Source organism: Canis aureus, chromosome 11 (assembly GCF_053574225.1).
Source record: "Canis aureus isolate CA01 chromosome 11, VMU_Caureus_v.1.0, whole genome shotgun sequence".
Taxonomy (NCBI): Eukaryota; Metazoa; Chordata; class Mammalia; order Carnivora; family Canidae; genus Canis; species Canis aureus.
In genome coordinates, this window is record NC_135621.1 from 4,794,372 (window position 1) to 4,820,464 (window position 26,093).

At 36.8% G+C, this 26,093-nt stretch overlaps 2 long non-coding RNA genes across 3 annotated transcripts in view; one reads left to right on the forward strand and one right to left on the reverse strand.

The window, feature by feature from the left end:
- Positions 1 to 13,448, reverse strand: part of LOC144322931 (uncharacterized) — a 48,133-nt gene extending 34,685 nt beyond the window's left edge. For both annotated transcript variants that reach the window (XR_013388513.1, XR_013388512.1), the window contains exons 1-3: positions 13,249 to 13,448; positions 9,697 to 9,814; positions 9,236 to 9,356 (exon numbers count right to left, since the gene is read on the reverse strand). This is a non-coding gene — a long non-coding RNA (uncharacterized LOC144322931). The remainder of the gene's footprint in view (positions 1 to 9,235; positions 9,357 to 9,696; positions 9,815 to 13,248) is intronic.
- Positions 13,449 to 13,547: 99 nt separating this feature from the next.
- LOC144323299 (uncharacterized) lies at positions 13,548 to 21,723 on the forward strand. Its single transcript, XR_013388712.1, has 2 exons — positions 13,548 to 13,699; positions 21,246 to 21,723. It is a non-coding gene; the product is annotated as an uncharacterized LOC144323299 (long non-coding RNA).
- The last annotated feature ends 4,370 nt before the right edge of the window (positions 21,724 to 26,093 follow it).

Consider the following 26,093-nt stretch of genomic DNA (forward strand, 5'->3'; position numbering starts at 1 on the left):
ATTTTTTTAATTCATTGTTTGATTAGAGCTTCATAATATAATAAAGCACGTGCCACAAATCCTTTAAACTCTATAGCTTTGTGATATGTGCCATAACTTTGTGATATTTGCCATCACTTAATCATGTTTGCAAGTTTAGTTCAGAAAAGAAATGGTTATTCTTTCCTGGGTATGTTATAACTGCAATTTGAATAAGATGATTACCAGTGAGTGAGTGATATGTCTACCTTTGACTGAACTGGATACACTGTGATTAATAATCTAAACTGGTATAATGAAAGAATATAGCAAACCATCTGTATGGGTGAGATGCTGGATTGACAATGGGATAAAATGAAAGTTAGCATATTAAGCAGTGTGATCAGCTCCACTATGTTCCTTACCAGAATGATGGCAAACAGGTTCCCATCTCTACTCCCAAGCCTTGGCAAGAGATATGAATACCCATCTCTGAGAAACAACTATCAGCTTTCCTAAAATACTGCACATTCTCACATCTAGGGTCCTCTAGTAAAAAATTCAGTCATTAGGGGCACCTGGGTGGCTCAATAGTTAAGCTTCTGCCTTCAGTTCAGGTCATGGTCCCCAGTCCTGGGATTGAGCCTTGAGCAGGCTCCCTGCTTTTCTCTCTCTCTTTGTCCTTCTCCCCTGCTCATGCTCTCTAGCTCTCTCAAACAAATAAATAAAATCTTTAAAAAATTCAGTCATTATTCAATCTGCCTAGAGTGAAACCTACCAGTTAGTAAGCTGTATTCATACATATTTCTTTTTTTCCATATTTCTTAATTAGCTTTTCAGAATGTCATCACTAAGAATGAATAGGCAGCCAAAGATCACCTAATATTTAAGGAAAGACTTTGACAATAAAAATGATACACTAAAAAAGTAAAGGTGTACTTAGAAAAAACATTTAAAAATATACGGAACATAAAATGTCAAAGAAACTAAAAATCAATTTATTCAGAGAGATGGGAGAAGATATTGTAATAATTACACAAAAATATTGAATTATAAATTTCCAGATACCTGGTCATAAAGATCCTAAACCTTTTTTCAAAGAAAATAAATCATATACAAAGGATTAAGAATAAGAATAACATGAGACTTCTCACATACATCAGAAGCTATAAAACAATAGAGTCAATTATGAGTGAAAATTATTGGCAATATAGAGTTTTATACCAAGTCAAACTATCAAGCTAGTATAATGATAGAATAAAGATACTTTCAGAAAAACACCATCTCAAAAAACTGTCTCTTATGTACTTTTCTGAGAAGACTTCTGAGGGATGTGCTTTACCAAAACAAGAGAGCAAAGAGAAAGAGATGTATAGGATACAAAAGAAGAGAAAGGCAAAGGAAATTTTCAGGACGAAAGTTGTTAATTGTACCTGGTGAGCAAGGAGTAAATATTAAAACAAAAATGATGGAGTTCCAGTATGGAATCTTCCTGGAAAAGAAATAAGAACCAATAAACCATCTAATGGGTTTGACTGTCTGGAAATATTGTGTGCAAACACATGTACGAAGCTATTACATGGTATGGAAAAACAGCTATAAACTGTTTTTTATAAAGAAAATGCAAAAATACAGCAATATTAACTCTAGGAAGAGCAAAATGTTCAAGTAAGAAAATAAAATCAAAATACTCTACTTGGCACAAGACTCCACAAAATTCATATAGTCAGAATAAGAAAAGTACAGAATAGGAATTTTTAAAGCTCCATTACAAAAATGTCAAACAGATGCAGAATTAGAAAGAATGGTATAATAAATCTCCATGTACATTTTACCCAACTTCAACATTATCAATCCTTTGAAAATGATCACCTCTTTATTTTTTTTTTAAATATGTTATTTATTTTTATTCAAGAAAGACAGAGAGAGAGAGAGAGATGCAGAGGAAGAAGCAGGCTCCATGCAAGGAGCCTGATGTAGGACTCGATCCCGGGGCTCCAGAATCACACCCTAGGCCGAAGGCAGGCACTAGACCACTGAACCACCCAGGGATTTCCCTATCACCTCTTTAAAAAATAATCACATTCCCATCATTCTATTCCCTCAAGTAAGCAATAATTTCTGAATGTCATTTGCTACCCACTCAACATAAACATTTCTCTAATTTTCCTATAGAACTTTTTATTTTTTAATATTTTTGTTTAGGTCAGGATCCAAATGATCATTCTTTGAACTTAGATTTCCACTCCATGTCCTCTTTTTTTCTTTTAGCTTTTCTTTCCTTGCAATTTTTAAAAAATAGAAAACAGATTATTTTTTCCTGTAGAGTTATTCACAGTTTAAATGTTGCTAGTTGCATCTCATAGTATTCTTGAAGATACTTGAAATACATATAATATGTTTAAATCTGTGCATTCATAATGATCCCCTCATGGAGGTACATTACCTGTGAGATAATAACACTATAAAAAAGTCCAACTTGAATCTTATTAAGCCTAAAAAATCTACTTATAAATATGTAAAATAATACATGAGATATGTAAGGGAAAAAGGACTAGAATTTTAATTTAACCAAATGTTATGATGAAACCATATATGGAGAGTAGATAGGAACCATGGGAAAGGACTAAAAATCCTCTGTGGCTTGATTAAAAGCAAAAGATAACATCAAGCCATGCAAAGTAGGATACATATATTATTTAGAGGTATGGAGATAAACATTTACCATTAAAAGAGTTTCAAGGTGTTGCCCCTGGTGATTAGGTAAAGCAGGGAGAGGTCAGAGGTCAGAGAGAGTATCATGGTTTTTTGTTTGTTTGTTTTGTAGCATTATTTGATTTTTTAAACCACATACTACTTTGATGGAATAAGTTTAAAGTGAAAGAAATAAGGGACAAAAAAAAAATGGTAGAAACCTCTAAATTGAGTGTATTCCAAAATAGTGTGTCTCCTCTCAACACAGTTGACAGATATTACTCATCATTTATCCTGTATACATTTAATGTATGTTGCTATTGTTGTTTAGTAGAAATTTTCTTTTTATTTCTAATGTTTCCATCTTTTGCGAGCAAGAAGGTTAGCCTCATGAGGTCACTCCATGACCCTGAACCCCTTCTTTCTCAAGATTGTCTGGGCTTGGATAATGAATTTCAGATTCATGCTATAAGCTATAAACAAACTTTTTTGTTTTCCTCCCCGGACTTGTTCCAAACCACTTCAGCCCCTTAGATACTCCAGAATAGAAGTGGAAATAAGCTCTTAACTATCAGTACTGGGGGAGATTTTATTGAGAGAAGGTAGGTCCTTTGTATTCTTAACTCAGTACTTCACCTAGAACTGATTAGCTTGGGGATAGAGGGAGTGGGTGGAGAGTTCTCTAAACAAAGATCATATTTCATATTTGATCTCCTGGGCTAGCAGAAAAGCAAAATGGTCACAGAGGCACAAACTTTATTTTTAATATCATTTCCAATTATATCCTCATGAGAGTTTCTTTCCAGAATTAGCAGAGATCCTTGGAAATTAAGTTATTACTTTACGTTGATTCCTTTTCAATTAATTTGTGAGGCCCAGAATCACAGAGAGTACTCATCTGCATAAAGCCAAAATGACCACACAGTTTAATATCAGAGCAATTCCTAACCCTTTCAATTTTCGTATAGAGAGTCCCTCTTACTCTTTCTGAGCTATTTAAGCAGACAGAACAGTCCATTTTATTTACATTAAACATGTATAAACAATCTGAAACTTGGGAAGTTGTAAAGAAATATAAGTTATTTTTTTATTATTTCTTCTCCAACACATATAATAGACACAGAAAGGAAAGATTGCACTTGGCTGTGTACTTTCCCCTACCCACACAAAAGGTTCATAGAAACTTTAAGGCCATCCGTGTATTGGGAAAGGTGTTAAAGAGTAGATAATATTTTGATCATTTGCTGTTACTAATTTCATATTATCATATTACTTATATCAATTTTGTATGTCTTCCATCTTAAAAAAATTGGTAGAAAAAGAAGTCTATTGCCCAAAATGGGGAAAAAGAAAATATGCAAGTCAGTTGTAGAAGATGTCATAAATTAATGAGTTAAATCAGTGGAAGTTTGATACAGAGCAGGATTTTTAGCAGACTGACTGTAAGAAAATTATTATGTTCACATAGCCAACAAAAAATGGTAATGGATGGAATGTTTTCAGTTGAAAATCTCCCTCTCTCTCTCTCTGGTCATCAGGTACGGTTCAAGTTTATTTTTATATATGTGGTTCCTGTTTACCAGTTTATGAACTTGAGCTATAATTGTCTTACAAACCAAATGTGAATTTTATTTTTGTAAATTTTATTGTGTTGGCAATCTGACTTTTATTTTTAAAGTTCAAAAAATGTTCTTGTTTTATTTGAAAGGCATTTACAGAACGTCTATGCTTCTCTGAAAATGTAACCCTGTTCCTGTCACTTGGCTTAATGTTCCACACATGCATGTTTTCTTACTTAAACTTTGCCTCATTTGGCTGTGGGTTTTTTCTCTCTTTCTTTTTCTTTCTTTCTTTCTTTCTTTCTTTCTTTCTTTCTTTCTTTCTTTCTTTTACGTAGGCTTTGAAACCATCTCTAATGGAAAAATGCAGCTGTGAGCAAGATTTCCTAAAATGTACATGGAATTAATTTTCTAGGCTTTTCATGCAAGGGCCCTGATGTATCAAAAAGGAGAGATTTTGCCAAAAGGAGTTTTAATGTATCTAAATGAAAGAGGGAAACAGCCAGAAAAGAGGTTAAAGAGGCAAGCAAAGCCCTAATGCAGCTAGGAAAGGAGAAAAAGCATGGAGAAACTAAGAGGAGGAACAGGAAAAAAAGGGGAATGGTGGACTGAGGAAAGAAAGAAAGTTAACAGCCTCTATGGGAGGAGGGAAGACAAAAGGGGAGGGAGCCCTGAAGACCGCAGGGGGCCTGGGGGTGACCTTGCCACAGGAGAGAAACCTTATCTCCAGGTTTCCATTAAGGCGTTTGCTTTAACTAATCAGTGTCTCCACTCTGTCACCAAAAGCATTATTTTCCATCTGATCAGTGATTTTACTGTCTATAATTTAAACAAATTAATTTCAGCTAAAAGGCACATTATTAAAAAATAACAATATTTTAAGCATCACCGCTGAGAATTTTTTTTCTTCATAAACGACCCTCCTGGCCACATATTGTGTTTTTATTGACACTAGAAGGTTAAAACCTGAAACTACAATGTTCGAGTTTACTAATGCACAGCTGGTGAGCTTTTCATGCCCAGGGGATTGTAAAAATATAAAGTCATGTGGCTGACTTCAGACCGTAAACATAAAGACTTTATTTTGTCGATTCTTTCTATCTCAGTTTTTTGCCTCTTATTTACTCTAAGCTCTCAAGATAAATAACAAAAATCCGAAAGTCACAGAAGAAACAAAATGTATTTTTAATATGCATGTGAGGGTTCAGTGATGTATTTTCCAGCATTGCTCCCGCGGAGAACATAAACTTTAAATGTACGTGTAGCACATTTTCCATAGTATAAAATATTTAACGTATTAATATAATACAAATAAATTAATAATTTGTAACTATGTGGGACTACAGGGTTCATTTATACAAGTTTATGATCACTTTACATATATTCTGCTGGTAGAGATGGTTTTACAAATGACCAAATTAGCCCAATTCCTTGGATGCCGTCTGAGCAAAGAAATTGCCTTATGTGAATGAATACTACATAATGGCTCCATGAGGCATTATTTCAATATTGAAGGATTGTTCATATGGAACAGAGAATAAAATGAGCAGTGTGACATGACCTGTTTAACGTTAGGCAAGCACAAAATATTAGATGTCCCAAATACTCCAAGTTATTTTTTTAAGCACCATAAAAGCCTGAAGAGAAAAAGATGAGAAAAGTTTAAAATTTAACTGAAATACAGCAGTATATTAATGTCAAATGTAAGACCATGATTCTATTATCTATGCACTACAGTTGAAATATATCTTTAATAATCCTAATATAATTAAATTACCATAAGAAGTAATAATCTGCCACCATACACACTTCGAAAAAATGTAGAGATTCTGAAATTAGTTTAATGACTTTATATAAAATGATCAAGCTGGAAACAGAACATTGCCTCTTCATGTCTATACCACATTCTTCATGAAACTTGACTCTGCAGTTATTTTTTTGTGGGGTCAGGGTGTGTGTGTGTGTGTGTGTGTGTGTGTGTGTGTTTGACTAGTGTTTGGTTCAGTTGTTTGTTCAGCTTTTCTATGACAAACTAATTTATGTAGTCTTATCAAAATGTGCCACATTTGTGGCATGACTAAACCTCCTAAAGAATGTATCTGGGGGATCCCAAGTGGCTCAGCAATTTAGGCCTGCCTTCGGCCCAGGGCCAGATCCTGGGGACCCGGGATCGAGTCCTGCGTCGGGCTCCCGGCATGGAGCCTGCTTCTCCCTCCTCCTGTGTCTCTGCTAATCTCTCTCTCTCTATGTCTATCATGAATAAATAAATAAATAAATCTTTTAAAAAATTATAGTTATTATTTATCATTATTTATTTATATTATTTTTATTATAAATTACATTATGTTATTTATATTATTCATATTATGCATAAATGCTGACTTTTATCAAAAGTTTTTTAACAGTTATTAACAATATCATAGTCCTAATAGGATCACAATAAGTGATAGTAGGCAGCCTGGGTGGCTCAGTGGTTTAGGGCCGCCTTCAGCCCAGGGTGTGATCCTGGAGGCCTGGGATCGAGTCCCACATCAGGTTCCCAGCATGGAGCCTGCTTCTCCCTCTGCCTGTGTCTCTGCCTCTCTGTCTCTCTCTGTGTCTCTCATGAATAAATTAATAATTTTTTTTAAAAGAATGTATCTGGGGGGATGCCTGGGTGGTTCAGTCGGTTAAGTGTCTGACCCTTGGTTTGGCTCAGGTCATCATGATCTCAGGGTCATGGGAGTCTATGCTTAGCTGGGAGTCTGCTTGAGGATTCTCTCTCCCCTCTCCGTCTGCCCCTTCCCCCCCACTCTCTCTCTCCCTCTCCTTAAAATAAATAAATTTTAAAAAGAGAGAGAATGATATCTGATATTATAGGAAGAATTTGTACTACAACCTTAGAAAACATCGATGCACTAAACACTATGCAGCGTCCTTTAAAATTTTTTTTTTACTTGGTAGAGATAGTGAGTATAAGGGCTATCACTTTGGGTCACTATGGTGTTTATGGCCCTCGGAATCATAGAACTGACTTGTTAGGCCCTCTGGATATCTTGAGATAATGTGAGCTAATGGAAAGAATTCTTGATTGAAAGAACACAGGCTTTTATTCTATCTCTGCAGTGTTGGTTAATTCGTTTTCTTAGGAAAAGCAAGAATAGGAATCTTTTTCTCCTTAAAAATAGTGGACCAATTAAGGAAAAAGAAAATAGGAAGAGCACAGTTTTTATTAGAACTGTTTTTAATTTTCACTAGCTCATGGCAAGATTGATGATAGCAAAATGCATCTTCTAATTGCGAAAGAAGGTATCTCCGATTAAATCAATATTTGAAGGCCTCCAACAATGGGATCCCCTCTGAGCACCTCTGAATTTCTTAGTTCTTATAATGTGACATCGTAACAACTTCATCCATTAGCTCATCCAATCATTCTTTTTCTAATTTGACTTGAAGTCCTTACAGCGGCCTACAAGATGGAACATCATCTGTCCCCTCCTGCCTCTCTGACCTCCTCTCCCCTCTGCTCACTCTGATCCTGGCCCATGAGGGTACTCACTGTTACTCTAGAGTGTGCTTAGCACTGACTTGATACCTTTGCCCTACCTCTCCTTTCTTCCTGGGATTTTCCCCCAAGTATCTACTAGACTCACTTTCTCACCTTCTCCAAGTCCTTGCTCAGATAGCACACTCTCAAGGGGGCCTATCCAGGCATCTGGATACAGTTGACTGTTCTACCTCATTGTTTTTATTGTTTATTGCTTATTGTCTCCTCTTCCCTCTTCCTGCATGCAAACTGCATGAAAATGGGGATTTTTGTCTAGAACAATGTCTGGCCCATAGAAAGCACTTAAATATTTGTGGGATGATTGAAGTTAACTAATGAGTATCATATGTCTACTCTGTCTCAGGATTTGTGCTTAGCACTGGGAATAAAATGAGGAACATGACACAATCTCTAACCCACAAGAAATGGTATAATTCCCAGGACACTCACCACAGATTCTGATTCAGTAGCTTTGGGGGCAGCCTAGACATTTGCAATTTTGCCAGATATACCAGCAGTTTCAGATGTACCCTGTTCTCACTGGCAGGCAATGAAGTTGTCTTGTCATTGGATCTTGGACACCTAATACAATGGCTGAAACATGATGGGTGTTGAATAACTCTCCCTCAGTGATGAAAGGAACATTATGATAAATAAGATGTACTTTCTGCCTTCCAGAAACTCATAACATTGATGAAATTTTTACCTGGCAGTTGCTTTTTTTTTCTTTCCCCCAAATCACTTCTAACATGATGAGAAATGAATGCTCTACGCACAGAACGGTTAAATGATAAAACAAGCAAGTGTGTGAATACGGAAATTCAGCAGAGAGAACACAGCGCAGAAATATTCCACTAAGAATTCCACTGCTCTGATCTGAAAGCCATAGTTTAAAATTAATATCAATGCTATATTTAGATATTATTTAAGAAGTCAATAAATGCAGTGCTTCCTGCATTGTGGAAAAAATGACTTTTTTGAAAACATTTCAGGTCCATGAGGGGGCTGGAGCAGCACTAGCTACACCGCAGATACAAGTGGTCAATGGACAGGCTATTATTACCAGATTCACAGTATATACAGATGTCAGTACTAGATTCACATCTCTCTGACATAAATGTGCAGGCGAGACAAATGCTTGGATTTTCACCAAATGGGAACTCCAATTTACCTTTTTATCACTTGACACCTGGGCCAGGAATTGTGTGGATTTGCTCTAAATGCACTTGAACTATATTTAGGTGGGGAATGTTTTTGTGTACCACCATGAAATTTTACTATAACACAACTTGTCATAGCAGAGCCTTCAGAACAAAGCCCGTGTTTATTATTGGCAGTAGGAGAAAAGCCTTATTACATAGCACAGATTCATTTATCATATGGTTGATGAACATCATATGCTGCCCAAATACCAAGGTCACACAAGAATTGCCTCATACGCTAGATCCTGAGACACATAGCCATTCTCAGACAAAAAGTTAAGATAGGTAGTACTCACTTTTGATGGACTCAGTTCTCTTCTTTTACGCATATCCTCCTTCTATTTTTCTATTCTTTTCTTCAGACATCAGTACTCTCATCACTCGCTCTTGCTCTCTCTTTTAATAGACCCCTATTTTCTGGAAAGAGACATATCAATAAGTTATACCCCCGTGTGAATTTGTCAGTAGGTTGCTATCCCAAGGATAACTTATCCTAAGTGAATTTGCCTCATAGGGTGTCTCCCCAGTTGTGAAGTTGGAGTAGTTTTCCCCAAGTTAAATGAATTTCAGTATCTGGGATTGGGAATGATACAGGTTTTAAAAAGTATGGAAGAGTGAATTATTGAACATCTATTGTGTGCCAGGGCCCATTTGGTATTTGTTATTCAATTTAGTCATCCTGAAGAATCCTGTCAGGTAATATTATGCCCCTTTTACAGATGGGAAAACTGAGACTTAATGAGGTTAATTTATTTACCCAAGTTTATGGGACTCAACCCAGTTCTTTCTGACTTCAGAAACTCATACGCTCCTGCCTTTCCATGTCCCACACAGGCCCAGGACATACAGATGTGGGTGGCATATTCTGATGAGAACTGGGAAAGAAAGCAAGAAGAAAGAAGAAAAGGGAAATAGTGAAATGCAGTACCTGACTGTGTGCATCCATTACTAAAGTTATAAGATCAAAGTTATTAGGTCATTTGGGAATACATTTCTTGATGAAGTTATCAAAGAGCATTTGGAATTTAAGGTGGAAAAATGAAAATTCACCATGTATTAATTTACTACTCCAAGTCTGGCCCTTTTGGTACACATCTCTAATCCCGATAATACAAGCTGCATCATTATCTTCATTTTGTCTTTTAAACTCACTGATTCCTTCTTTAGCCTTATCCACCTTACTCTTATTCCATGTATTGGAGATTTTATTTTAACTATTATATTTGGGAAAACTAATATTTCCCACTTATTCCTTTTTGTAGTCTCTTTTTTCACATTGCCTAATACCTCCTTTGTCTCCTTCGATACATTTATTGTGGTTATTTTAAAGTTTTGGTTGGTCTGTTCTAATACTTATGCTTCAGATGGTATATACTGTTAAGCTGTTGGATATCTTTTAGGTAATTATATCTTTTAAGTGTTGTGTTATTTCGGCCCATGAGTGCATGTACTTGAGGCTGTCAGCTACTCTAGTAGGTCAGATATATTTGGAAAAGCCAACAGACAGGGCCAAGAGTAAGTTCCAGGGTGAGAGTGTCAATCCGTAACTCTTACTTACTAAATAGTCTTTTAAGAAAAATGTTTGATTAAGGTAAAGCCTACCACTACACAAATATTAGAATGTCCAAAATTAAAAAAATTAAAACATGGCAATATCAATGCTGATGAAGATGCAGAGACTTGAACTTTTCACGTATTCCTTGAGGGAACACCAATGGTAGAGCCACTTTGGAAGGTGGTTTGGCAGTTTCTTATCAAGTTAAAAATACACTTAACACTTGACCCAGCAATTTCCCTTTTAGTAATTTACCCAAGAGAATTGAAAACTTATTTCAAATACGGCAGCCTGGGTGGCTCAGTGGTTTAGCACTGCCTTCAGCCCAGGGCATGATCCTGGAGACCCAGGGTTGAGTCCCACATCGGGCTCCCTGCAGGGAACCTGTGCCTCTGCCCCTCTCTCTGTGTCTCTGCCTCTTTCTCTCTCTCTCTCTCTCTCATGAATAAATAAAATCTTAAAAAAAATTTTCAAATAAATGCATACATGCAAATATTTATAACAGCTTTGTTCATAATTACACCAAACTGGAAAAAAACAGATGTTCTCCAACCAGGGGATGGATAAACAGCCTGTGGTATATGAACAGAGTGGAATGCTACTCAGCAATACAAAGGAATATACTGATGATATAATACCATGAATTTCAAATGAATTATGCTGTGTGGAAGAAGCTGGACCCCAAAGACTACATACTGCATAATTACATGTCCATTTCATTCTTTTAAAAAAATGGTGGTTGCTGGGGGATTGAGGGTGGGAGAGGGGTAGACTACATAATGGTGGTATGAAGAAACTTTCAGATTAATGTCAAATCTCACTGAAATGTACACCAAAAAGTGAATTTTATTGCATGTAAGTCAAAAATAAATACATGTTTTTGGGCAGCCTGGGTGGCTCAGCAGTTGAGCCTCTCTGCCTTTGGCCCAGGGTGTGATCCTGGGGTCCCCGGGATCAAGTCCCACGTCCGGCTCCCTGCATGGAGCCGGCTTCTCCCTCTGCCTGTGTCTCTGCTTCTCTCTCTCTATGTCTCTCATGAATAAATAAATAAAATCTTTAAAAATAAGTAAATAAATAAATATATACATACATACATTAAAAAAAAAAAAGCCAAATCTACTTTACTTGGATAATTACCATACTCACTTTCCAGATAATAAGAATGGAATTAAAAAATTCTTTGAAATACTTTGTTTTAAATTTAAGAAGCATCTCTTGATTTTGCCACAAAGTCACACCTGAACTCTTTTCGTTGGATTTATTTTAAATGTTTAATAAGCACTAAAGTCTGAAATTTTTTTCAGTTTTATTATTTTTTATGTTGTGCCAAATCTGGTTTGTGTGTGTGTGTGTGTGTGTATTTTAAGATCACTTTGTTTTCTTAACAAGTTCCTTTTGAAGAGAAAGCTTTCAGTTCCATTAATAGATTCTTCCTTTTTCCCTCAGCTTATTAAACTTGATGGAGATGAATGAGTTCAAGTGCAGGTGGCCATAAAAAAAGGTCAATTCCCACCCACCTGGGGTTGGCTGGCCCTTTATTCAAAATTACGGGCAGAAAATGTTAAGGTGATCTCATGCTCATAAAGGTGGGCCAGCATTCTCTAACACAGGTGTTAAGAAAGAATTCAGACAATCAGAGAATTGTTGAAACCACATCTGTCCCCTTAAGTGTGCACAGCTGTCTGAACATATATTGAAACTCTCGGGCCTTTTTTTTGCAGTAACTTGCTTGAAATGATGGATAACAAACCACATTCAGAGTTTCTAGTTCTAATAAACACACTGAATTGGCCATTCAAGTCCAGAACAGATCCTTCCCTCACCTCAATACCCAGGGCCTCACATAGCCCTTGGTAATTACTGGGTATCTAGTAAATAAATGAAGGGTGAATAAAATAAAACTTTCTAGGTCTTCTAAATATGTGACTTTTCCCAGATTCATCAGTTTTTATGTTTCTTCTGTAGTATGAAAATAATACCTGACATCACAGAACATGGAGAATAAAAAATAAGTTCATTACTAATATAAAAGTGTGCTGAAATAATACAGAAGTTTTAAAATATAAAATTGAATCTATGGTGGGAATTCTAACATTGTAACTGACTGAATCCTAGATTGTCACATTCTCGGAGTCCTTCAGTTTATTGAAATATATTTTAATAAATTTTCAAAAAGGCATCTTTGCTTGGGATGTCAATGCATCCAACAGGTGATTCTTACAGGATCTGTTTACAGAACCATAACAGGTTTCAAAGAAAATGAAATAGGCACCATCAATTCTTGCGCTCTTTCTTTCACAATACTCAAACTTCACTGGGTAATAGAATCCTTGTTTCAACTTGGGTGGGAGGTAGAGAAAGGGAGAAGAAAGAGGCAGACAAAGAACAATAAGTTAATTATTTATAAATGTCTAAGTCTAAGCATTTCTTCGTATGGTGACTATTTCTCAACATTCTGATCCACCCACTGTCTGTGCAGTAGTTGATTTTTTCCTTTTGAGGGTAAGTTAGCTGATTGCTTGAAATATCCCCAATTTCCCAGGCTTAAAAATAAAAAAAAATAAAAATAACAAGTACAGTACATCTTGGGCTGAATCCACTTAAGAGCACGATGGCTGCCACGGCTATGAGACACTGTGTTATTCTCTTTGTCTTGGGCTAGTGTAGCTTGGAGGAGGAGGGAGCTGCATATTATTTACAATCTTCAAGCCATTGGTAAATGCTATCGCTTCTCTTTTGCTTGCATAATCTTACCTGGAAAATTAGAAAATCGAGAATTTAAATTTGTAGATTCAGCTGGGAATAACTGGGACCGGCAGTTAGAACACTGTCCTTCATGCGGAAGGGGGTGATAGTGATGATGATAGTGATAGAAATAAAAATCCTCATAGGAGCTCTCTTTCCTCAAGTCCTTTCTATCAGTCAGGTGTTCACTAACATAATACGTGCATTGTACAACTCATAACCAAAAGTTGCAAGAGTAGGGTATTTGAAGGAGCCCCCTCCCCCAAGCCCCGTGATGCTAGCTTTATGACCAGATGGCCATCGTTATCACCATAGCAACTCCAGGCAGTCTTCTCTCCTGCCCCACTATATTCAGCCAACCCATCTAAGCCTGATGTGCCAAGGGACCTATAACCCCCAAAGTTGAAGCAAAGTGGCACAGGAGCCTTCCTTGGGGAATGCTTCATGCTGTGGTGACCCTGTAAGTATGTGGGTAATACTTAGACTCTATAGTTACCCCAAATAGTCAGAACACCTTGTCAGGTAATTCATCTGAACTTGCTTACTCTTCAATCCTACTGATTCCCCACCCCTACCCCCTGCTCCCTCCCTACAGGTGGGGAAGCTCTCACAAGGAACCTAGCTGAGCACCACAGGTTGGTCATTAGATACAGACATTGTGCCCCCCTTCCTCTATCTCATCACTAGGGACACAGCCGCAGTGGGGATCACTCAGTACAAGGGAGGCGCTGGCCCTAATGTCAAATCTCTCTGGCCCTACACCAAGTTTTCTTTCCAGTCCTTATTTGCAGCGTAAGCCCTGAAGAGACTGAAAGAAGACTGGAAAAGAGGAGAGTAGGAAGTCTAGGAAAGAAAAACTGTGGTAATTTAATATATTCTTTTAAAACTGTGTCTAAATGAGAAACTCATACTATTTTTTACGTGTGGTGCCCAATGAGCAGTAGGGCCCCCAGCACATGTTTGTTGAATGAATTATGCCGGTTCTAAATTACGCAGTAACCAGTCTTGAAGACTGGGCTTTCTGGATAGTTGCTTCTCTTGGTTGCCAATTTATAGACATTACTCTACCACTTAGTGTCTTTATTGGGTCTAAAAGAAACAGAAGCTGAATATCTATTCAATTGTTAAACTAATGAAAAATACAGTCTTCTTGCACTATTTGTCACTTTGACTACTTTTGGGAGGGGGTGACACACAGATAATCAGAATTTTTGCTTCAAATTTTAATTTTCAGAATTGTACCTTACATTTGGTTTAAAAAGCATTTTTGAAAAAAAAAATAAAAAGCATTTTTGAGCCAGTGCTTCATATTATGATCTGGTACACAGAGATGAATAAGCTGTGTCCCCCCTTCTAGTGTGGGGAATAATCTGATATTTGGTGGACACAAGGGTTTGATGGCCATTTTGCCTAACTTCCATATTTATGAATTTCCTTTCTAAGTTCCTATTCTTTTAATTAGATCCAGATTGGATTTTTTTAAAAGACTTATTTATTTATTTGAGAGAGAGAAAGAGAGAGAGAGAGAGGGATGGGGAAAGGCAGAGAGAGGGGAAGAGAGAGAGTCCCAAGCTGACTCTGTTCTGAGTACAGAGCTGGTCATGGGACCCTGAGATCATGACCTGAACTAAAACCAAGAGTCGGATGCTCAACCCACTGAGCCACCCAGGCATCCCCCAAATTGGGATTAGTAATTGGACTTTCCATCTTTAATTTTGAGGGTAGAGTGATGTTTTAAGTGAAAATATGATTGCATTCCTTTTTAGTTAAGAACTTTCCAAGCCTAACCCTCCTTCAAACCCTCAAAGCTTCAGAGCAAACTCTCAAATAGATAACCTTCTCCTCTCCTAAAGAGCCTCTGTGTTGGCACCTGAGAAAATATATTGGTTACTTGTCAGCCTTTTCATTCAGACATTACCTTTTTTTTAAAGATTTTATTCATTTATTCATGAGAGACACATACAGACAGGCAGAGACACAGGCAGAGGGAAAAGCAGGCTCCATGCAGGGAGCCCGATGCGGGACTCAATTCCAGGATCTCAGGGTCACGACCTGAGCCCAGGCAGATGCTCAACTGCTGAGCCACCCAGGGGTCCCCAGATATTAAAGAAGGAATCATATCTTTTATCTTGCATTCTCAGGACCTTACTGGCATATAGAAGATATTTAAAAATGTTTGTTGAAAGAAAAGCAGAATGAATAAAGAAAATATAACACACTGTGGACTATGAAAAGTCAGCCAAAGCCAAATATGGTTTATGTGAGCAAGTAATGTTGGTACTTGCAAGTGGTAATCGATGAGGCAGGAGTATTGTGATTTTGGCAAGCTTTTTGGAAAATTACTTGCTAGGGGTGTAGGGCACTTTGAGAAGGCTGCTTTACATACTGAGTTGAAATAATAGTCATCAGGGAATAAATGAATAGTCTGCGGTTAGGCTGAGTATATTCACAGCCCATTAGAAAGGCATTGTAAGGCACATGTTGTGTTTATTTTCCTGTTAAATAAATCCAGTTATTTTGATGGCAAGAGTATTACTGGTAATTTTTAATAGGCTATGTCAAATATTTAGAGGTATTAGACAATAGCATAGCTACATTTACTTTGTTATAAGAACATACATACAACAAAATATGTACCATTATAGAGACCTTTCAACCATTTTTGTGCAGCTTTAGTTCATATATGAAACATTTTATCCATATGAAGTTTATCTTTAAAATATAATGTATTTAAAAATTTTTGTTTTAAAACTAAAGATCAAAAAATAGAATGTTACATAAATGGCATGACTTAGTTGCTTAGATTGTAACATTTTCAAATACTATTAAAACTCACTTATCTGTTACTGGATGATTATTTTCACAATTATTCTATCAGTGTAATTAAAAGATCAAAGTATAAATTTTTAGAAGGATACAAAAAAACAGCATAGAATAAAAACATTTGTACTTTTTTTTCTTTTGTCCTGCAGAAGCTTGGAGAAAACCTGTTGTTTGCAAGATAGTTGTAAAACCAGCAACTGGTTCTTAGTTATTCTGATTTTTTTTAAAAAATAAGCTCTATGCTCAGTGTGGGGCTGGAACTCATGACCCTGAGATCAAGAGTCACATTCTCTACTGACTGAGCTGGCCAGGCGCCCCATTCTGAAATTTTTTAGAGATTTTATTTATTTATTCATGAGAGACACAGAAAGAGAGGTAGAGACATAGGCAGAGGGAGAAGCAGCTTCCTGCAGGGAGCCTGATGCAGGACTCAATCCCAGGACCCCAGGATCACGATCTGAGCCGAAGGCAGATGCTCAACTGCTGAGCCACCCAGGTGAACCCCATTTTGAATTTTTAGAAGAGATTCAGAGTGGAGTAGTTTGACCAACAAGAAACATCAATGCACCGAGGATCACAAAACAAAACAAAACAAAACAAAACCCCCAAAAAAGTAAATGAAAAGGGTAATATTTGAATGCCTCAATTAAAAGATCACCAAGAACCAGACACTTATTCTAAAGTAATGGCTCAAATAATGCCAAAATTTGCTATGTCTCAGCCATTTTCTTTAACTTTTTCCAAAAGAAAAATTCCAGAATATTTTATCAAATGTAACAGAAATTTATGATGAGTTTTCAGACTTCCTCCTCCCGGTAAAGATATTTAGTGGAAGTTTTTCAGTCCTGGAGACATTTGAGAAAGCTGCTGAAAGAAACAAAGACATACTATTGAAATTTCTAGATTTATAGTAAATTAGGATTTTTATGAAGCTCTGCCAAACTTATAATTATTTCCCATCCGTCACTATCTATTGTTCCAAAATCTCTCTTGTTAGTTCAGCAGTAGTCTTTTCAGGAATGAGAAAAAAGCCCAAGAAAAGTTCCTTTATTTTAACTATATCATCTTCAGTATGGACGTATCCTTTCACTCGGAACATTTGTTCACTGTATGAAACATCATGAGTGTTGTTGGGACGAAGGAATTACAGGAGCTGGGCTCAGTTCCATTCCCTCTCTGAATAGGAGAGAAGCATCATCTACAAGAAGAAAAGATTAGTCTGTGCTCCTTGTCAACTGGGCCTCCAGGTAAATAAACTAATGATATTTTCCAAGAGGAGGAAGTCTGATCAGCAGGATGTCTCTGGCTAAAGGATTATTTATGATAAATGAACCCATAACCCACGAGGCATGACTCCCTAGAGAATTTCACCTAAGCTATATACCACATTCTGAAGTAGAACATGGAAATATAACTGTAATGTTCTTTGCAGTGTGAGGAACCCCACAAAGCCTCATGGGGACCTTGTCTATTGTTCTTATGTCCAATGAGGTAAAAAAGATGGACCCATGGAGACACGTGAGAGGCTCCAGACCTCTTTACTCCTTCTGAGTCTCTTGATTGTCTCTTTCCTTAAAAGCTGTTAGTAAAGGTTGATACTGGGTAAAAAATCTCTCACTCTTTGAGAGTGGGACTGACAATCTATCTTTTGCATTAATTCAGCCATCACAAATAATTCCAACATATATATACATGTATATATATATATATATATATATATATATATTTTTTTTTTTTTTAAATAGCCACTGCTGTTTTTGCATTGATGTGATTTTCCAGAAGATGACTTTTGGAGACAAGAGATTATTTTCCCTTCAGAAGGAATAATATGTTTAATTTTAACTAGACATTCCTTTAAAATTGAGTTGTAATTTGAGAGTAACTCTATCAACTCCAAAAATTTCCTTTGTAGATGACATCCTCTCTGTGGCCACATTAAGGGAAGGTTTTGAATAGCTGAAAACAGAATTATGTCAAAAAGATGATGGAAGATGTCTCCCCATTTTTTGTCTCTTTATTCATTTCCACATGATGGGTTTTAACAATGACTTTTTACAAGTATTGTTGTCTCCCATTTTCCTAAATGACAGAAGTGTTCATATGTCTCAAGTTCAGAGATTTGAGAATTTAACTTCCAGTATGTTTTAAAGCTAATTATATCACTAGATGTTCCAGCTTTGTCTCAATATCTGCAGGCTGCAATAAAAACAAAACAAATTTTTAATTTTGAATAAGCCAAGTCCTTAAATTTTTGCCATTTTGATAAAGATCTATAAAACCATGTTGTGTGTTGACCATATCTTCTGCTATTTTTTTTTCCTTCTGGTTGAACTGGAAATGTTCATCTTTAATCAAAAGAGGTTCACTTCCTCTCTTAAGCAAATTAATCCTTAAATCATCTGGAACCAGTACTGGCCAAGTAGCAATATTAGAATAAATTAAAATATCATTAACTGTCTCCTCTGCATCAAATTGTGGTCTTTAGGGGCACCTGGGTCGTTCAGTCGACCCAGCTCCAGTCATGATCTCAGGGTCCTGGGATTGAGCCCCATATAGGCCCCCCACTCAGCGGCGAGTTTGCTTGTCCCTCTCCCTCTGCCCCTCACCCCTCCTCATGCCCTCTGTCTCTCAAATTAAAAAATAAAATCTTTTTTAAAAATGTGGTCTTTCCTAGTCTCTCTGTCTCTGTCTCTTTCTGTCTCTACATCAACTATATGTATATAGTTGATATATATACTATCATAACTAAATACAATTGACTGTCATTCTTTCCAACATTTTCTTTCTCTTCCTTGTTGTCAGTGCTTGTAGAACATGATTCCTTGTTCTCTTTTAATCCTGCTCTATCTGAATCTTTTATCATTTTTGTATAGGTCCTTTAAATAAATAAATTTGTATCTCTTAGAATTTTTTTAACTATACACAGTGTTGAAAGATACAGTGATGTTACAACAATGAATAGTATTTTCATTGGCATTTAGTGAAATATTAAAAAATTAAGTCCAAGGGGCATCTGAGTGGCTCAGTCAGTTAAGTGCCTGACTCTTGATTTCAGCTCAGGTCTTAATCTCAGGGTTGTGATTTCAAGCCCTGTGTTGGACTCCATGCTGGGTGTGTAGCCAACTTCAAAATAAAACAAAACAACAACAATTAAATCTGAGTTTTTATTTAACCTTATGAGTAATCATTATCTGAGTCTTTGCAGAAATCATTCTGGTGGGAGTATTTTTCTCCAGGTGTCATTTTTGGAGCTTTGAGGAAAAATTATTTATTCTTTTTAGTCTCACTTCATTACTGGAAAATGCTACAGAATGAAAGTCTAATAGTAGAAAGACTTTCCCAGCCAAGCTGGAATGCTCATTATGAAGCTGTGCATGTAGTACAGACACATTTTTAAAAGTTAATCTCAACCTTTGAAGTACTGTGTGATCTAATAGGAAATATGGATCCAAGAAAATCAGCTTATATTTTGCTCTCTGATGAATGAATTTGTCTTTTCTGAGTTATCTTTTTACTTGTTTGAAGTTTTAAATGAAATTAATCAAACGCAAAGCATACTTGCAAACATCTGGAATCAGACTTAAGCAACGAACAGTGAAACTCCGTTTTAGAGTGGCTCCATCAGGAAAAGCACGCAGACATTGAGAAGGCACCTATGCAACAACTAAGTGTAAGAAAATAAATATTTATGTGGAAAAATGAATGAAATGGGAAGAATAATGCCAGGAGAAATGACAATAAATGAGGATCATTTGTGGTCAAAAGAAATAAGACAAGCAATGTTTGAATTCCTCAGTTGTTTTCACTAAGAACTGGACATTCATTCTAAATCAAGAGGTCAAATAAGATGAACATTCAGGGCAGCCCCAGTGGCTCAGTGGTTTAGAGCCCGTGTGCAGCCCAGGGCCTTATCCTGGAGTCCCAGGATCAAGTCCACGTCGGGCTCCCTGCATGGAGCCTGCTTCTCCCTCTGCCTGTGTCTCTGCCTCTCTCTCTCTGTGTCTCTCATAGATAAATAAAATAAATAAATAAAAATCTTAAAAAAAAAAAGATGAACGTTCATGTGTTTCAGCCATTTTCTCTGATTTTTGCATAAAGGAAGTTCCAGAAGATTTTACCAAATATTATATACACGTATAATGAATGTTGTCATGAAGATAGAGGGGATTTTTCATGTGTGGAGATATTTGAAAGCTGATAAAAGAAACAAAGATGTGGATAGAATTGAAATTTTTAAAATACACGGTGGATGAGATTTTTATGAACCAATACTAACTTTCTTATTATAGTCAGGTAGTAGAGGGGGTGTAAAGGAAGGGAGGGAATGAATCCGAGAAATATATAGGAACTGGACTCAACAGCGCTTGGATATGAGGGACAAAGGAGGGCTCTCTTATGACTCTTCCTTTCTGACTTAGATGATTGAATGAATGTTAGAATCATTGTCTGTGAGAGTACGGAATATGTGGCAGGTCAAGGGCATGAAGGAGGTAGCCACTGAAGCAGAAGCATCTATGACACTTTTGAGTAGACCAGTGGGCTAAGAAGAGGGGCCTAAGATCCTGGAGTTAAGGAGAGAGGATTAGGTGACAGGTTTAGATGTTGGATTATCATGGAAAAGAGAGATGAAGCCACAGAAATGTATGAGTTCACTGAAAATGAGAATAGGGACATGCATGGGACCCTGAGTGAAGGCACTATTCATGGGGTGGGAGGAGCAAGTTATGCAAATAGAGATGATGTTCAATTAGATGCCAAAGGAAGGAGTAGCCAAAACTGATCAAGTGCTCCAGAGGGGACAGGGAAGTGACACTGAGGAGGTCACTGCAAAGCCGAACGGGGTATGAAGATGTAGGCCATCAAGAGGCCACAACTCTTTCAAGAACTTAGCTTCAAAGGGAAGGAGAGATTAATAATTAGAGTAAGAAACAGAGTTTTGGTCAGGGATAGGTTGATTTTACTTTCTGATTGTGAAAAAAAAATGTTTCTCATAAATAATTCAAAAAGGTCTATTAAAATGTGAAGGCCATTGATCAGCCCAACACCCCATATTCACAAATACTAGAAACCACACCTCTCCCTTTAGCTTTCAGTAGCTCTTTGAATTTCTAGGGTAACTTAATGAAAGAGGCAGAAAGAGGTTTGTTGAAAAGGAGTCTTTAACCTGGTATCTCTTCTCTCAGATCTCAGTTGGGCCTGACTCAAGAAAGCAGAACTTTTGCACAGTTTTCAAAAGTGCAAATAGTACAACACTTTCTCCACCACCTTTCAGTGACTGCCTCTCCCTATCACCCTGCAATCAGTGACAAGAGGGTCAGTCGGGAGCGTTGTCCGGCAGTCTTGTCTCAGCTCTGAATATCCAAGACTTCAGTCTGGATTTGCATTGGCATTTGTTTCCACCAGAGAGATAGAAGAAATAATAGGAACACCAAAAGCCCTTCGATGGGCAAAAACCACATACAGCTGACAAACAGAAACAAAAGGAACTTTCAATACAATAGAGCCTGAATTTGATTATGAAGAAACATTAAACCCAGACTGTGAAACATTCTTCAGAATAACCGAGAGATACTCTTCGAAAATGTCAAAGTCATGAAGGACAAGGAAAGACCCTGAAACTGTCCCAGATAAAAGCAGTAAATATACATGTCATATAACTGATCATATAGTCCGAGTTTTTCTTTAGCTTTAAGAAACATTATTGGGGCAAAAGTAGAGATATGAATAGGACTAGATGAGATAATAAAGATGTCTCGATGTTAATGTTCTGATTTTGATAATTATACTGTGATTATGTAAGAGATTATATTTAGGGTTTGTTGTGATCACTCTGCAGGGGAAGGATGGACCTTCACCCATAATTTGATTTTCACATTGAGATTTATGATTCCATACACATCTAACAAGGGTATGAAAAGGGTTATTACTTACACAATTGATGGGTCCTGGGACAACAGGGCAAGCCTCCCAAGCAGGTCAGAGGGAACGAAGGAAGAAGACTGGCTCAGGGTTTTCATTGTGGTTAGGGAGTGAGGCAGACTGACAGTTTCTCTGCACAGGTAGGGTCTTAAATGATTTGAATGTCCCCACAGCAGTTAAGGAAAGAGAAGAGAATCAGGCTTTCTGATCAGATTGCTCAGGGGGAGAAATTGGGGAGGGGGGGTTTAAAAGGCATCAGTAAATATCAGAAAATGGAGACAGACTCTTTATCACAATTATTTTTTTTCTTTATCACAATTATTTCTGCAACTTACTCTCAAATAAATCAGAAAAATACTACATATATGTATATATGGAGAGAAACAGCAAAATAAGGCAAATATAAAATGTGAACATTTGGGAAATTTGGATAAAGGCTATATATAGTTCTTTGTACTATTTCTGCAACCTTCTGTGTCTGAAATTATGTCAAAATAAAAAGTTATTTTTTCGAACTAAAGGAATACTAGGCCACTTAAAACTTTCTTCTTGAGAAGAAAATTTCAGATTCCTAGTAGAGAAGAAGCAGCAATGAGGCAAAAGAAGCTTTCTAGAAGTTTTTTCTTTTCTGAGTAAATTTCCAACCCCGTTTTAACGACAGCCCTCTTCGAGATTATAAATATGCCACAGCAGTAGACTTTGACTACATTTTCATATGTATTCTTTTCTTAAAAATTCAAATTCAAGTGTGTCAACACATAGTGTAGTATTGGTTTCAGGAGCAGAATTTAGTGATTCATCACTTACATATAAACCCAGGGCTCATACAACTGGTGCCCTCCTTAATGCCCGTCAGCCATTTAACACATCCCTCCACTCACCACCCCTCCAGCAATCCCCACTTTGTTCTCTGTAGTTAAGATTCACTTATGGTTTGCCTCTCTCTCTTTTTTTTTTTTTTTTAATCTTATTTTTCCCTCCCTTCTCTTGTGTTCATCACTTTTGTTTCTTAAATTCCACAAATGAGTGAAATCATATGGTAATTGTCTCTCTCTGATTGACTTATTTCACTCAATACAATACCCTCCAGTTCCATCCACATCTGAGCAAATGGTAGGTATCCATCCTTTCTGACAGCTGAGTAGTATTCCATTTATATGTACACCACATCTTCTTTACCCATTCACCTGTTGGTGAACATCTGGGGTCTTTCCATAGTTTGGCCATTGTGGACATTGCTGCTCTACACATTGGGTTGCAGGTGTGCTTTCAAATCAGCATTTTTGTATTCTTTGGATAAATACCTCATAGTGCAATTGCTGGGTTTATTTTTGACTTTTTGAGGAACCTCTATACTGTCTTCCAGAGTGACTGCACCAGTTTGCATTGCCATCAACAGTGTAAGAGGGATCCCCTTTCTCTACATCCTCACCAACATCTGTTGTTTTCTGCGTTATTAATTTTAGCCATTCTAACTGGTGTGAGGTGCTATCTTACTGTGGTTTTTTAAAAAAGATTTTATTTATTTATTCATGAGAGACAGAGAGAGAGAGAGAGGGAGACACAGGCAGAGGGAGAAGCAGGCTCCCCTCAGGGATCCCAATGTGGGACTCAATCCCTGAACTCCAGGATCATGCCCTGGGCCAAAAGCAGAGCTTAACCGCTGAGGCATCCAGGTGTTCTCCTCATTGTGGTTTTGATTTGTATTTTCCTGATGTTGAGCATGTTTCCGTGTGTCTGTTAGCCATATAGATGTTTTCTTTGGGAAAGTGTCTATTCATGCCTTCTATCCATTTTTAAACTCAGAAATGGACCCACACCTGAATGGTTAACTCATCTTCAACAAAGCAGGAAAGAATATCCAATGGAAAAAAGACAATCTCTTCAACAAATGGTGTTAGGAAAACTGGAAAGCTACAGGCAGAATGAAACAGCATCACTTTCTTATACCATATACAAAAATAAATTCAAACTGGATGAAAAATCTAAATGTAAGGCTTAAAATCATCAAAATCTTGGAGGAGAACACAGGCAGCAACCTTTTTGACCTTGGCCAAGCAACCTCTTACTAGCCACATCTCCGGAGGCCAGGGAAACAAAAGCAAAAATGAACTATTGGGACTTCATCAAGATTAATATCTTCTGCAAAGTGAAGGAAACAGTTAACAAAGCTAAAAGGCAACTGATGGAATTAATGGGAGAAAATATTTGCAAATGACATACTGGAGAAACGGTTAGAATCCAAAATCTATAAAGAACTTACCAACTCAACACCCCAAAAATACATTTTCATATATACTCTTTTAGATATTTTTCTATGCCACACACATTTCTAACAAATAAAATTGTATATCCTTTGACTCAAGAATTCCACTTATAGAAATTTATCGTAAGTAAAAACTGGAAATATACAAACACATATTGCCAGTAGGCTTATCATAGCATTGCATATAATAGCAAAGGGAAATAACATAGGAAAGATGTGAAAGTCTTTACAAAAGAAATATAATGAGTTCCTCAGTCTGCATATGAGAAGTAGGGATTGCAATTAAAATACACGTGCATTTTTAGAATACAGCATGAATTGGAGAGTTCAATACTCAAGTTAATGGGAGTGAATGTAGTGATCATCAGTTGTGTTAATTTATCCAGCATCAATAATCTATTCTTTGGTTGACTGCACTTTCAGATTATCTTTGAAAAACTATTTATCCACTGATGGATGTGGTCTTGGTGAGCATTTCTAGGCAGGTGCTGCCCACCACTGACCAAGAGGTGGGTGTGCTTCCCAAGCTAGACCTGTCTGTCTCCCCCTCTCTCTCTTTCTCTCTCTGTCTCTCTCTCTCTCTCACACACACACACAAGTACAATATTCAGAGCACACTCATCCACTACAATGGCACCCTGAAAAGAATAGAACATCCATCTGTTTTCCTTCTTAGATCACTGGAGAGCATCTGGTTTGGGCTTAAAAGTAATTTTAAAAAAAGATTGGCTCATCATCTTTTCTCTGATTTTGTGAGTTTTCTGTGTCTATGCAATAGCTCATTCACTCCTTCATTTTTACTTGCTAGTCACAGTCCATTTCTGTAGACTGCAACCAAGGAAAGCTAACAGATACAGAGACTAGACAAATGAATAAGTGAATGAACTAGCCACACCGAATACAGACACCTCAGAGATAACTAAAAAGTATGTGACATAATATAATGTATTCATAAGAGGCAAGCTGAAAGAATGAAGAGAGAACAAGTTAATTTCAAAATAATAAAATCTAGCTAACAATTTTTTCCCCAATCTCTTGACTTGATCAAGCTGCTTTAAAGGCCTTTGCTTTTTATGGAATTAGAATGAGATCCTCTGGCAGGAGCTCATTGGCAATTTAATTAGTAATTAGTAATCCCAAAGGTTAATGTGGAGTTGCTATTAATTTTATTTTAAGGCTGATATTCTTCTCTAAAGGACAAAACCAATGCATATTCAGATAGCAATCACTGGCTTAAATATTCTAAGTAAGTGAAATATTAAATAGCAATAGCATTAGAAAACTTGAAATAATGTTTGGATTCTCACATTTATTTTATTCATATTTTAGTTCCTTGGAGAAACATAAAGTGCTAATTTTTAAAGGTGCTTAAAACTTCTATAGTTACTAGATTTCCACTGTTCATTAGAGCACAATATTTAGTGTTTTGAGGAAGAATTGCAGACCTTACCCAATTCCACTTGAAGTCCACTCTTATTTAAAAAAATGAAGTCCACTCTTATCCATCTTATCATTTTTGCACTAATGTCATTTTTTCCGAGTGTTTAAATGGTTTTAGGGTAGATGACCTCCACTGAAAGATTTACCATTATATCTCAGTTTGCACTAGAGTCATAATTTTAGACAAAATGTCAGAGCAAAGAGTTTAGAGATAAAAAGTATAAGCCAAACACATTTGTGGCTAGTAAATTACTAGTTGGTTGCGTGGGCAGAATTATAGTATCTAAAATGCAACATATCCTCTAACTATTACACAATTCCTGGTTCAAAGTGTATGGGAAAGTGGAGACTTGTCCTGAACAGTGATGAATACTGGAGAGACCAGCATGCAGTGCTGCCCTTGTAG